The sequence below is a fragment of the Equus przewalskii genome, chromosome 32, assembly GCF_037783145.1.
Source record: "Equus przewalskii isolate Varuska chromosome 32, EquPr2, whole genome shotgun sequence".
Taxonomy (NCBI): Eukaryota; Metazoa; Chordata; class Mammalia; order Perissodactyla; family Equidae; genus Equus; species Equus przewalskii.
Genome location: NC_091862.1, coordinates 7,378,392 through 7,391,060, shown reverse-complemented (window position 1 = coordinate 7,391,060; position 12,669 = coordinate 7,378,392). Strand labels below are relative to the sequence as shown.

The following is a 12,669-nucleotide window of genomic DNA, read 5'->3' as shown; positions in this document are numbered from 1 at the left end:
CTTCTTCAATGAGGGCCTGTTTTTCTTAGGCATTTCCCTACTTTTTCCTGTCCTTGACCCAACTATAAAAGCCTGTTTTGTTGTCTTCCATCATTGAAATTAGAATTTCATCTCCTCCGGGACTTATCCTGATGATATCCTCCCAGGTTTGTGTTCTTCTATTTGTTTTTCCCAGTTACAAAACTTCTCAGTCATATCTTGCATTTGCTTTCTGAAAATCTGAGCTCACCGTAAATAAAAATAAGTTGTCTGTTTGGCATTAAAAATGAATAAGGATGGGCTGGCCTGGTGGCATGGTGGTTAAGTTTGCACGCTTTGCTTTGGCAGCCCAGGGTTCATGGGTTTGAATCCGAGGTATGGACCTACACACTGCTCATCAAGCCATGCTGTGGCAGCATCCCACATACAAAAAACACAGGAAGATTGAGACAGATATTAGCTCAGGGACAATCTTCTTCAAGCAAAAAGAGGAAGATTGGCAACAGATGTTAGCTTGGGACCAATGGTCCTCACCAAAAAAAAAAAAACAGAATGAGGAAATCTATTTTAAAAACCATATGAAGACAGAATTTATTCCTACTTATTTTTTTAAAGGATAAGTTTGAAACTGGGATTTTTATTTCAATTAGTATCTATAATCGACATTTACTTTTGTTCTGTCCTTACACTATAAAGAGTATTTTACAATCTAATTGGGAATCTCCTCAGGAAAATGTATTCTAAAGTTGCAGATCACTTCCACAAAGTCACTGAGAGGCATTAAAAAACCCAAAAAGACAAAAACACCTTAGGGGGATTAACTGAACTACAACTTTTTTGGAAAGCTTTTGCTGAATTTCCTCCATAACCATGCTGGGATGTAGGGAAACTCATTTGGATAATATATTCCATTGAAAAGCATTAAAAACTATGTGAGTCTTCAATCACTATTTTTTCTTTTAATTTCCTTGCAAATCATCACAGGGGCCATTGCGACATCCTTTGGGTTCAATGGAAAACCGTGAGCACCCGAGCTTGGGATAAAAATTGAAATGGATTTCAGCTCTCTGATGTGCTACTGGCACTGGCCGCATGACACAAATAATCTGCAATTTGCAGATCGCTGCTGTTTGGTGTGACACGCTTTGAGGATTAATTTCTCTCTCGGCTATAGCTTAGAATCCCTAATGTATGCTTGACAATTAGAGTTACCTTCTATTTTCCCCCTAAGTATAACTTTGAAAAGAAAACCGGCTAACGGTGGAAAGGCATCAAAAATAAGCGATGATTCAATGTGATCAAAGACAATGCAGCAAAACATTGAGCATCTACTTTTAATCATAAGCCCTAACAGGGCGGGGCACAACTGCAGAGTGGGTCTGAAGGGCTCCTTTGCACTCCAGTAAGCCAGGTGGATTAGGGTCTCCATGCGCTTTGCTGAAGTAGCCATTTCTGAATTAGTCTGGGAGCCAGGCGTTATTAGTATCCATGGCAAATTCATCAAGACATGCTGACTGAGCAATTGCATCCAACGTCGGCAGTAGGACTTTACATAATCAAATTCAAAGCATTATCTCCTTGATAAATAAAAGCAAGCTCATTTTAGTAATTTCTCTCCGCTGATAGTTTTTTATTTATGTCTCTTGATGATTATTTATGCTTTCCTTTTCAACAGCCAACATTTGATGAGTCCAAGACATCCTAAATCAGTTAAAAAGAATCTTTAAGACAGTTCTGTCACCCAGCAATTTCACTTACAGGTATATACCAGAGAGAAACTTATAGAGTTGCCCAAGACTATATTTACAAGAATGTTTATGGCAACATTTTTGCAATAATGGCAACTATGAAAGAAAATATCTGAAATAATCATCATAGGAGAAGAGACAAAAATCATTCCATTGTGCCCCCGCTTCATGCCAGGCACTCTTAGGGCAGTGGCTCATGTTAGTGGAAAAATGAAAACAGATGAAAATCCCTCCTTGGAGCTTATATTCTAAGGGTGAGATCGACAATAAAAATAAACCGATAAATAGGTAAATTAGGTAATAGTTTAGAAGGTGATGAGCTTTATGTCAAAAAGAAAAAAAGGACAGTGTAAGGGGGGATAGGAGCAGAGGGGGATAAATTTAAATGGGATGTTCAGAATATTTCAGGTTGAGAAAATGACATTTAAGCAAAGCCTTTTGGGAAGTAAATTAACAGGAATTAGCCAGGATGCGATGTATCAAACAGACAAATCTCGAAAACATCAAGTTAAGAAACAAAGTTGCGATAGTTCATGCATAGTACAATGTCATTTATGCGACATTTATAAAACCTAGTAAACAATATAGATACATACAAATCTACTAAGAGGATGAAATAATGCATGTGAATGATAAACTCCAAATTTAGGGGAAGCAGAGAGTGAAACAGGATCATAGAAAATGGGAGAGGATGCTCCAAATCTGTTTAAAGTTTGTTATAATAATAAAGCTAACATGTCTTTTTTCTTTTTCTTTTTTTCTTTTTTTTTTGAGGAAGATCAGCCCTGAGCTAACATCTGCTGCCAATCCTCCTCTTTTTGCTGAGGAAGACTGGCCCTGAGCTAACATCCATGTCCATCTTCCTCTACTTTACATGCGGGACGCCTGCCTCAGCATAGCTTGCCAAGTAGTGCCATGTCTGCACCCGGGATCTGAACTGGCCGGCCCTGGGCCGCCAAAGCGGAACGTGAGAACTTAACTGCTATGCCACCGGGCCGGCCCCTCAAAAGCTAACATTTCTGTAACACTTACTAGGGACAAAGCATGCTTCTTAATACTTCACATATAATAATTCATTTACTTTCACAACAACCCTATGAGATAGGTACCATTACTATCCTCATTTTACGGATGATGAAACAGAGACATAAAAATATTAATTAACCTGAGAGTTCTCTAGAGCAGTGCAAAGGTAGATGTTGACAAAGCTGGGTACTGGGTTCATGGGTGTTCATTATGTTATTTTCTATATCTAGTTGTATGTCTGCTCCTGTTTGTAATAAAAATATCTACGTGAAAACTTGAAGTACATATAAAGACAGCTTTAGAAAAAATTGAATAAAAATTCAACAACTTATAGACCTGAGTTTTATCATGAACATATATGAGCATCTATGTAGTCTGAAGAAGGAACATCTTCTAATATAACCACTATATTAGCATAGCTTAGAGTCAGATAACATGAAAATTTGTAGACTTTGTAACTTTAAAAATAAGCTGAAAGAAGCCATAAATATTATTTGTTCAGTTTCGCACTTATAGATGAGGCAGTTACTACTCAAAAAGCACACGAAGCCTCTTGGAGTTCAAAGTAGGCGGTGTTAAGCTCAGAAGTTTGTGATTTCATAAGGTAGATACACACTGATATTTTCTGCTTCATTGTTGCTGCTGTGTTACTCCAAATGTCCCTTCTGAGTCAATTCCCACTGGCTGTGAGATGACCTGTTTTCCAATGAGGTACTGTAGAAGAATGAGTCTCCTTGATAATGAGACACAATCTGAAATTTGTCAGATGTTTTCATTTCACTAATAATAATAAGGATCATTGGCAGGAGCTGAATTCCAACCAAGCAGTCATTCATTTTTTGTTGAACAATTTTTTTGTATGTGTCTACTATGTGTGAGGTCAGATGCTAAAGAGAAAGCCAGAGTGAATGAGGCAGAGCTCTGCCTTCATGGAGCTTCCAGAAGAAATAACACGCACATCAACATAAATGGAGACACAGCCAAGTGTGCAGAGGGCAATTAAGAAGGAGGTGTTACAAAGAAAAGAAGGGCCAGCCTGGTGGTGCACTGGTTAATTTCGCACGTTCTGCTTCAGTGGCCTGGGGTTTGCTGGTTTGGATCCTGGGTTAGGACCTATGCACTGCTTGTCAAGCCATGCTGTGGTAGGCATCCCATATATAAAGTGGAGGAAGATGGGCATGGATGATACCTCAGGGCCAGTCTTCCTCAGCAAAAAGAGGAGGATTGGCGACAGTGTTAGCTCATGGCTAATCTTCCTCAAAAAAACCAAAAAGAAAACAAGGCAGAGGGATGGGATCAAAGGCCTGGATGCTGGAAGCACCAAGTGTGGATGGGGAAACCAGCAGCTGTCTGGGCGCAGGTGAGAACTGAAACCATCTGCATCCACACAGCTTATTGGGGCTGAGAACTGAGACCTAATTGTTTGTTCCAGAAAAATCCTGCCTTGGAAGATAAGCTGTAATGTGATAAATAACTTCACTGTTTGTTTTGAGAAATTCCTACAAATAATTTGACCAGACAGTTTGCTCATCTGAGTAGCCATCTCCTTTAACAGGACAATAGACTGCTCCCTGGGCAATGGCTCATTTATCACATAACAATTTCCTCACCAAAGTTCCCTTCAAAAACCCTATCTCAGTGTGTCCAACTATTACATCATGCATCTTGCTCAATTCCAATCACTTCCCTGCCTGAAAGCTCTGCCTTATCCACTTGAGCCCTGATACCTAAACCCTATAAGTCTTTACCCCGCTTTCGGTAAGAACCCTACAACTGTCAACGTGGTGGGTCTCTAACTGCAGTAGACCTAATAAACGCTGCTCTGCTCAATCAATAGACTTTCTGGTGGTCATTTGGGAGAACTGACGCAGAATATATGAAAGGCAAGACGGAAAATGCAGCAACAAAAAATTAAAAACAAAATTTTTCCCATCTTTATGTTGTTATGATGTCAAAACAATTTTAAAAATTAGAAAATTGTTCTCAGTGTGTATAGTCTTGGTACTTCACCTACACTGTTGTATTTATAAAACGCTTCTTTTGTTATTGACCTATATTTTGGCTTTAGATTTCCATAAGGCAGTTGTTTCCATTGTCCGGCATACCTTGGATTATAGCTTTAATTTGGATGGTCAACACAGATGAGTGACCAGTGGGGTTGTGCAAGGCTTTCAGAGTGAAAAGTGACCCCAGCCCACCACTCTCTCCTCCTGCTGCTCTCCAAAACTCATTCTTTTGCATTTCCCTAATAATTAGCGATGTTGAACATCTTTCCATGTGCCTGTCGGCCATCTGTGTATCTTCTTTAGAAAAATGTCTGTTCAGATCCTTTGCCCACTTTTTAATTGGGTTGTTCATTTTTTTGTTGTTGAGTTTTATGAGTTCTTTATCTATTTTAGGTATTCATCTCTTATCAGGGCACACGTGTGCGATGATGGATGGTAATGGATGGATGGTGGTAAACATGATGTAGTCTACACAGAAATTGAAATATAATGATGTACGTCTGAAATTTATATAAAGTTATAAACCAATGTTACCTCAATAAAAATGAAAAAGGAAAACTCATTGACAAAAAAAGTTGATTCTTGATTGAAAGATGAGAAGGAAAAGGGAGAGGTAATGAAGAGTGATTTTGCATGCCCTTTAATGTATTTTTCCATAGACAGTGGTGGTTGGTTTACCCAAACGAGCTTGTAAAGGTCTAGTTAACATGATGGGGGAAAGAGAACCTGTGGGATTGTAATCCATGAGTGGATCTAATCAAAAAGGAGAGAGATCGTGGGGCTGGCCCAATGGCGTAGGGGTTAAGTTCGCACGTTCTGCTTCGGTGGCCCGGGGTTCTCCGGTTTGGATCCTGGGTGCAGATATGGCACTGCTTGGCAAGCCATGCTGTGGTAGGCGTCCCACATATAAAGTAGAGGAAGATGGGCGTGGATGTTAGCTCAGGGCCAGTCTTCCTCAGCAAAAAGAGGAGGATTGGCAGCAGATGTTAGCTCAGGGCTAATCTTCCTCAAAAAAAATATAATAATAAAAAAAAGGAGACAGATCATATACATCGTATCAGACAAAGCTTGGTGAAATAGGGTTTGGTAGGTCAGCTGGTTGACTAATTATGATGGCTAAATTAATGAGGTTTCTTTAGGGTAAATGCATCCTGAGTCCCAAACAACTTACGTGCATACAAGTTTATGGGACACGCCCTGTTTACAAACTGTACCCTTTCTCTATTTATTTTTGAACCTTACCCTTTGCCATAGAATGCGTTCTTTAAAATGGACTTCCTTGGGACATATTTAGGCACTACCAAGTTTGAGAAAATAAATAATATCCAAAAAATGTTAAAGAAATAATTGTAATTGGACTTTAGGGATTGGTACAATTCCAAAGGGGGCTTAAAGATGAGATGGAGTGATTGTTTAGGAGATAAAGTGGGATGGGGAGGAAGACAGAAAAGAATTCATATTTTCACAAGTATTTACTGGCATTGTTTCTGATTTTTTGTGTTTTAAATTTATTTCAGGAATTTCCCTTGTTACTCTAGTGCAATGCATCTTTTTTTCTTTTCTTCATCTTAGTGTGGGCATAATTGCATTCTCTACTGAAAGGCATATTTCAAATTCTAAAAAACAAAACAAAACAGTAATGCTTTAAGCACTCTAAGTACTGCTACTTAGACTCATCAGCGCTTTCACATAGTTCAGATATTTAAAGTTTGTATGCTGCTGTGAGATACATTCAAAAGAGATGAGATAAATAAAACAAAGCCTAAAATCTAATTTAAAGGACAAATAACCAGTTCTAGGATGGGCAAAAAACCCATACAGCTTCAGCTATATTGTGAATTATACCATGGTTTGATTGCCCAGATCTTTACACTTTCCCCACGCGAAAATTAGCAATCATTCTTTATTTTAATTAGCCAAAAATGACTACATATGAATAATTCTCATCTGTCAGCAGAGTTACACCAATGAGTCCAAATTTGCAATTCATATTTTGAAGTATGCGATTCACAAGCATTCAACTGGGCATCTTTAAAACACAGGGAGAATGAGGTCCTTCTAACAGCTTTGGCAAGTTTCTGGTTACCACACCCACAGCTGGCAAAGACTGGAGTCCATTAGCCTCTTAGGTGCTGCCCAGCTGACTGCACCATGGCCTTAGAATAAGCAACTCTAGACGGTTAAATCCAGCCATTCTACGTTGTATTCCTCCATAAGAAAATGGTTTATAGACTACATGCCTTAAGCGATGATCGACTCGAAAATGAAAATTAATAGATTCACTTAGTGTTTCAAACCTGAAGATTATCCTACTAAAAACCTTCATCCATCTGCTATTGGCCTTTTAGAAGTTCTTATATGTACCAACTTTGACTCTCAGGACTTTCATAGGTTTGAATAAAGCTACTCTGGTGAGAAAGCCTGTCAAGTGTAGCTTCATCCAAGACATGATTTTCCTACTTTTGTGCTGTCATTTTGGTCTAAGTCCCCAAATTGGTGATCTCCATTTTTTGATTTTGGTTATTTGGTGACTTTACGAATATCAATTAACTATCACATCTCTTTTCTTTTGGAAGTGTTGGGAGAGACGAGGCCCAGGAAATCTGGCATCTGAAAACAGAGATAATGGGTCAAAATGGAAGAAAATGACAAATGTGGCACCAGTCTGAGGGCTGAGTCATCGGACAATAGGAACCAAAGACTGATTTATGGATTATGTGAAAAGTGTTGTGTCTATGCCATCAATAACGAGCAACAGATAGTATGCCTGATTGAGGAAGTGGGGAAGAAGATGGAATCCTTGGCCTGAGAATCAGCGTCAACAGCTGACGTTGATTCAGAAGGCTGGGATTTGGCTTGAGGACTTCAAGGAGAGGGATGGGAAAGTGTGTCAAACTGTTAGTATAGACGGTGTTGAAGCTGTGTTGAGCTAGTGAGCGCCAACATGCCGGGATTCCTTTCCTGTTTCAGGATTTATCACTAACTCTGGGCTTTAGAATAGGTGAAGCTGGGCTATTTTGGAAAATAGACGTCTAACAGCCAATCTATCAGCAAGAAGGGCAACTTTGATGCACCCATCCACGCACTATGCATTGAGGATTGCAAGTTTAGAAACTCTTAGTCACTTTGGATACATGAAAAAAAAGCATTTTCAGAACAAAACATTTCCTTTAAGCAGAGGACGTTTTTTCTATTTGCCTCATCTTATTATCCAGCCTCCTATTAACCATGCAAGTCATCAACAGTTACTTGGGGAAGACAAAACAAATAACTCATCCTCCCTATTTTTTACTATTCACCATTATTCAGACTGCAGTTTTTAAGTAGGAAGAGAAAACAAAGAGCGTGTTTATAGGAGAAAAAAGGAACTATCTGGATATACTTAATTCAACTCAGATTCATTTATTCAACTAATATTCGTTGCCCTGCATTGTTTTATGTATGGGGGATACAGGAGCGGACAAAACGGAAAAGCCCCTGCCCTCACCATACTTCCATTCTATGTGGGAGACCAGACAAGAAACAAACAAGTAAATAACACAATGCCAGATGTTGATAAGTGCTAGGCAAAACAATAGCAGCGATGGAGAATGGGGAACTATTTTATAGGGATGGTTAGGAAAAACCTCTCCATTAAGGAGTCACCATAAGGGAGATTGGGAGCACACTATCACAGGATGTGGCTGTGGGAAGGGTGTGCTAGGCAAAGGGAACAGCAAATGTAGGTGCCCAGAGAAGGAAAAGTGTGCCGAAAGAACATAGAGGAGGCCAGAGGGCACAGGCAGAAGGGGCAAGAGAAAATGGAGTTGTTTGCAAAGAGATCCTCCTTCCCACCACGCAGGGCCCTTTTAGTCATGTGGAAGGATTTAGGCTGTTACAGTTAATAAGATTGGAAGGCACTGGTGGGTTTTAAGCAGAGGAGTCACATGATATGTTTTATTTTTTAAAAACTTCTCTTTGGCTGCAGTGTTGAAATAGCCTGTAGTGAGCAAGGATGGAGGCAGAGAGCTAAGAAGCTAAGTCCAAGTGAGAGAGGATGGTGGCTTGGACCACGGTGGTGGTGGAGAGGAAGCGAGCATTGGTAGGAATCTGGATATGCTTTGAAGACAGATTGATAGGGTTTGCTGATAGATTGTATGCTGGTGTGAAAGAAAGCCCAAAATCACAGATGACAGCAAGGTTCTAGTTCTGAGCCCCTGCAAGGTTGAAAACACCATTGGCTGAGATACGGGAGACTGGGAGGAGGTGGTTTTGGTGCGGGGTTGGGGGGGTATCAGGTGTTCAGCTCTGAATGTGTTAACTTTCAGATCCCTATTATCCATCCCAGTGTAGAGGGGACAATTAGAGGTTCAAGTCTGGAGTGCAAGAGAGAGGTTCAAGGTAGAGAGACATACATTTATGAGTTCTCTGTGTATAGATATTGTTTAAAGCCATGACACCAGATGAGATCCGCCAGGGAGTGAGAGCAATAGAGAGGAGGTCCACGTCTGAACACTGAACACTCCAACATATAAAGGCCAAGGATGGAATGTAATGCAGCCATGAGAATGACACTGTAAATGACTATTAAATTATGAGGATAGGTATTTATGATATGGTGTTAAGTAAAGACATCAGATTACAAACCAGCACACATATGATGATTTTGTTTGGTAAAATAATTATATATGCATTGGAAAAGTATTGGAAGATCGTGTGCCACAATATTGATGGTGATTTTCACCTAGTGGAGAAAATACGATAATTACTTTCTTCTTTCTGCTTATATATGTTTAAGTTCCTCTGGTTGTTGATATTTACACTGAATAAAGGAAAAAGTAATAATGTTACATTGAAAAGGAAATTTCTATTGAAAATTCTTAAGTTATGCCTAGACAGAGGCCATAAGCTGTGTAACCTTTTTGTCTTGGTTTTGCTTAAATGGCTTTGTGACCAGAGATGTCCAGCTTTCAGAGGAGACTGCATTGTCTTTGAGCTCCAACAGTCATTCTCCAGTCTTTCTAGTCAAGCTGCTCCCTCTGACCTTCTTCTGTGACTTGGACAAGTGGCATCCTGTGATCTAAACAGGCGCTACTCCATCCCCGCTAGCCATCCTCACCAAGCATCCCGCATCACTCCAGTTTGCTGCCCATCTGTTGACTGGTCCCCATCGCCTTACCTGAGTGAAGCGTGGGGGAGGGGGTATCTAAAAGTCTCTGAAAACCCCGAACACTATTATAGTCATTATGAAACTTCCAAGTGGATATAAAACACTCACATATAGCGATTATATTCATCACACATCATGATTAGAACTCATTCCAATCAGGTAATATGTATCTGTAAAATGAATTGCTTTAAAATTATGACTATCATTTTGGTACTTGTTTGCAAGTTTGCCCCTCAGTGCCTAGTACTTGAGGCAGATGTGGCCTGTGTGTCCCTCTCCACAAACCCCACACTTCTTCAGGTTCTTCTTTCATTCTAGGCCAGCGCTCACTGGGAAACCTTCTTCTCCACCGGACGCAAGGCCCATCCCAGAAGGTAGAGCTAGTCATGGCTCCTCGGATGAGATCATTGATGACAACCTGCTTAGTGGATGGAGGCTCCTCTTCCCAGGAGAAGTGGCTACTGGGCCATCACCTAGTTGACGTGATTCGTGAAGGGAACACAGACAGATCAGGCTGCACATGAGACTTCTCCTTCCTTAGCTGGCCTGACTTTTCTGGATATATATTGACATCAACCACACTAACCAAATGACTGCCAAATCCCCATATCAACTTTGGTTGTGTAGGCAGAGGCTCTTTTCTTTAAATGGTCTCTCGAGCTATTTCCTTTGCATTACAGACAATTTCTGATTGGAAGTCTAATCCTTCAGCCTATTTCTGGCAATCTGCCAGGTGTGACAGGTTGTTCCTTGCGGCAGTCTCAGTGTTCCTAGGTTCCAGTGATGCTCCCTGGAGAGTTGGTGGTAGGAAAGCCATTCATTCATTCATTCATGCATTCATTCATTCAAACACTTGTTGGGCATATATTTGTTGAAGCTGCTGAGGGGTCCAGCAGTAAAGGAGACAGGGAAGATTCCTGCTCTCTTGGAGCCACACAGAGACTTTGGGCCTGGGGCAGGTCCGATATCAAATCTCTCTTTTCATAGTACATTGTGTTTGCCTCATTTCTTCTGACCATATGCCGGGCTTTCACCTCCTGGCACATCTTGACCTTGACAATATCAGTATAAGCTCATGATATATTTTTCCATTAAAAACCCTACTATCTATCTATCTGTCTATCTATTTGTCTATCTATCTATCTATCTATCTATCTATCTACCTATGTATCTATCATCTTCCAGTTTTTCATTCCCTGGGCTCCTTCAAGCAATGGCTGATCTCAGCTGTGGGGCATGACATGTATAGGGTGAGCCTGGAGCACCCTGTCACATCAGAAAGTGGGAAAGCGGTCAAAAACTATGAGGCTCATGTCAAAAGGATTCAAGAACCAGCACAGAGAAGCTCACACTGGTGAAAAGACAGGATAATTTGAGCACCAGTAAAAATAAGAACTATAATATATTCAAATGCATTAGATATGTCAAAATTCATGAGTTCTTAAGTTTTTTTTTTTAGACCTCATTTGTCACCTTTAGAAGATACTAGGAAAATAATTCATTATATTTAAAACTGGTAAATAAAAGGAGGGTAGTCAAGCATTTAACTTGCCTTTAACATAGGAATTGTACCTCTGAGTAATTAGATGATTGATAGAGGAAAATTTCTTTCAATAAAAGTATTCCAGCTAATAAATTAAAAAGGAATGATAGACTTATTAGAATATAAATAATTTATAAAGCCAAATGAAATTAAGAATCATCGATGGCTGCTAGTCCCACAAAGATGGACAAAGGACATTCTGTGTTTACTGACAAAAGTACGTAATACTACTTTTGAAGATTCCTATAAAAAACAAAATCTCTCTCTCAGATCAAACACTTGGCTAGAAATATTAACTTAAAGATAATATGGGGGACAGAGGATTAGTTATATGATTGGTTCTCAAAGTATGGTGTCCAGAGGCAGCAGCATCAACATCACCTGGGAGTTTGCTATAGACGCAGATTCTTGGGCCCCATCCCAGACAGAGTGAATCAGAAACTATGGGACGAGGCCCAGCAATCTGCATTTTAACGAGCCCTCCCCATGATATTAAGTGTGAGCTAAATTTGTGAACCATCTTCTTCTCCGTATACAACCCTCAGAGGAGTGCAGCCAAATTCAAAATGTGGGGAACTCTCTAGGGCAAATGGCCCAGCTTCTTTAACAAATGCATCACAAGAATTTAGAGAGAGAGAGAGAGAGAGAAAGAGACTTAAGAGACACATCAGACATGTTACCAAATGCCACGTAAAGACTTTTTTAGGCTCCTGATTTGAAAAAAAATCCACTGTAAAAAATTATGAGACAACAAGCAAAATTTAAATAATAACTTGATATTTGATAATATTAAGGGATTATAATTTATATTTTAGGTATGATAGAGATATTGTGGTTCTGTTTAGTCAACAAGTCTTTATCATTTGGTAAGTCTAAAAGAAATGATATGATCTCTGGGATTTGCTTCAGACTAATCCAGCAATGAGGAATGCCTGAAACAAGATTGGCTGTAAATCAACGACTGTTGTAGCTGAGTGATGTGTATGTGGAGGTTCGTTGTACTATTTTTCTCTTTACTTTCTATATTGGAAAACTTCCATGATGAAGAGGTTTTAAGAGACCTTGTGCATCACTCGCCTCCAGGGCCAGGTGCTCAGGGCTTCCACGCACTTCCAGAGGGACCTCCATCTCACTGACCATGATTAGATTCAAAAGCTTTGCCACTATTACTCATATTTTAGTGCACTGAGCCCCTGTACCTGTTCTTTCATTTCTACC

General features: G+C 39.8%; 1 protein-coding gene across 8 annotated transcripts in view; it reads right to left on the bottom strand.

The window, feature by feature from the left end:
- The window catches only part of PRKN (parkin RBR E3 ubiquitin protein ligase), a 1,214,117-nt gene that overhangs the window by 211,823 nt on the left and 989,625 nt on the right, over nt 1-12,669 (bottom strand). The window lies entirely within an intron of this gene.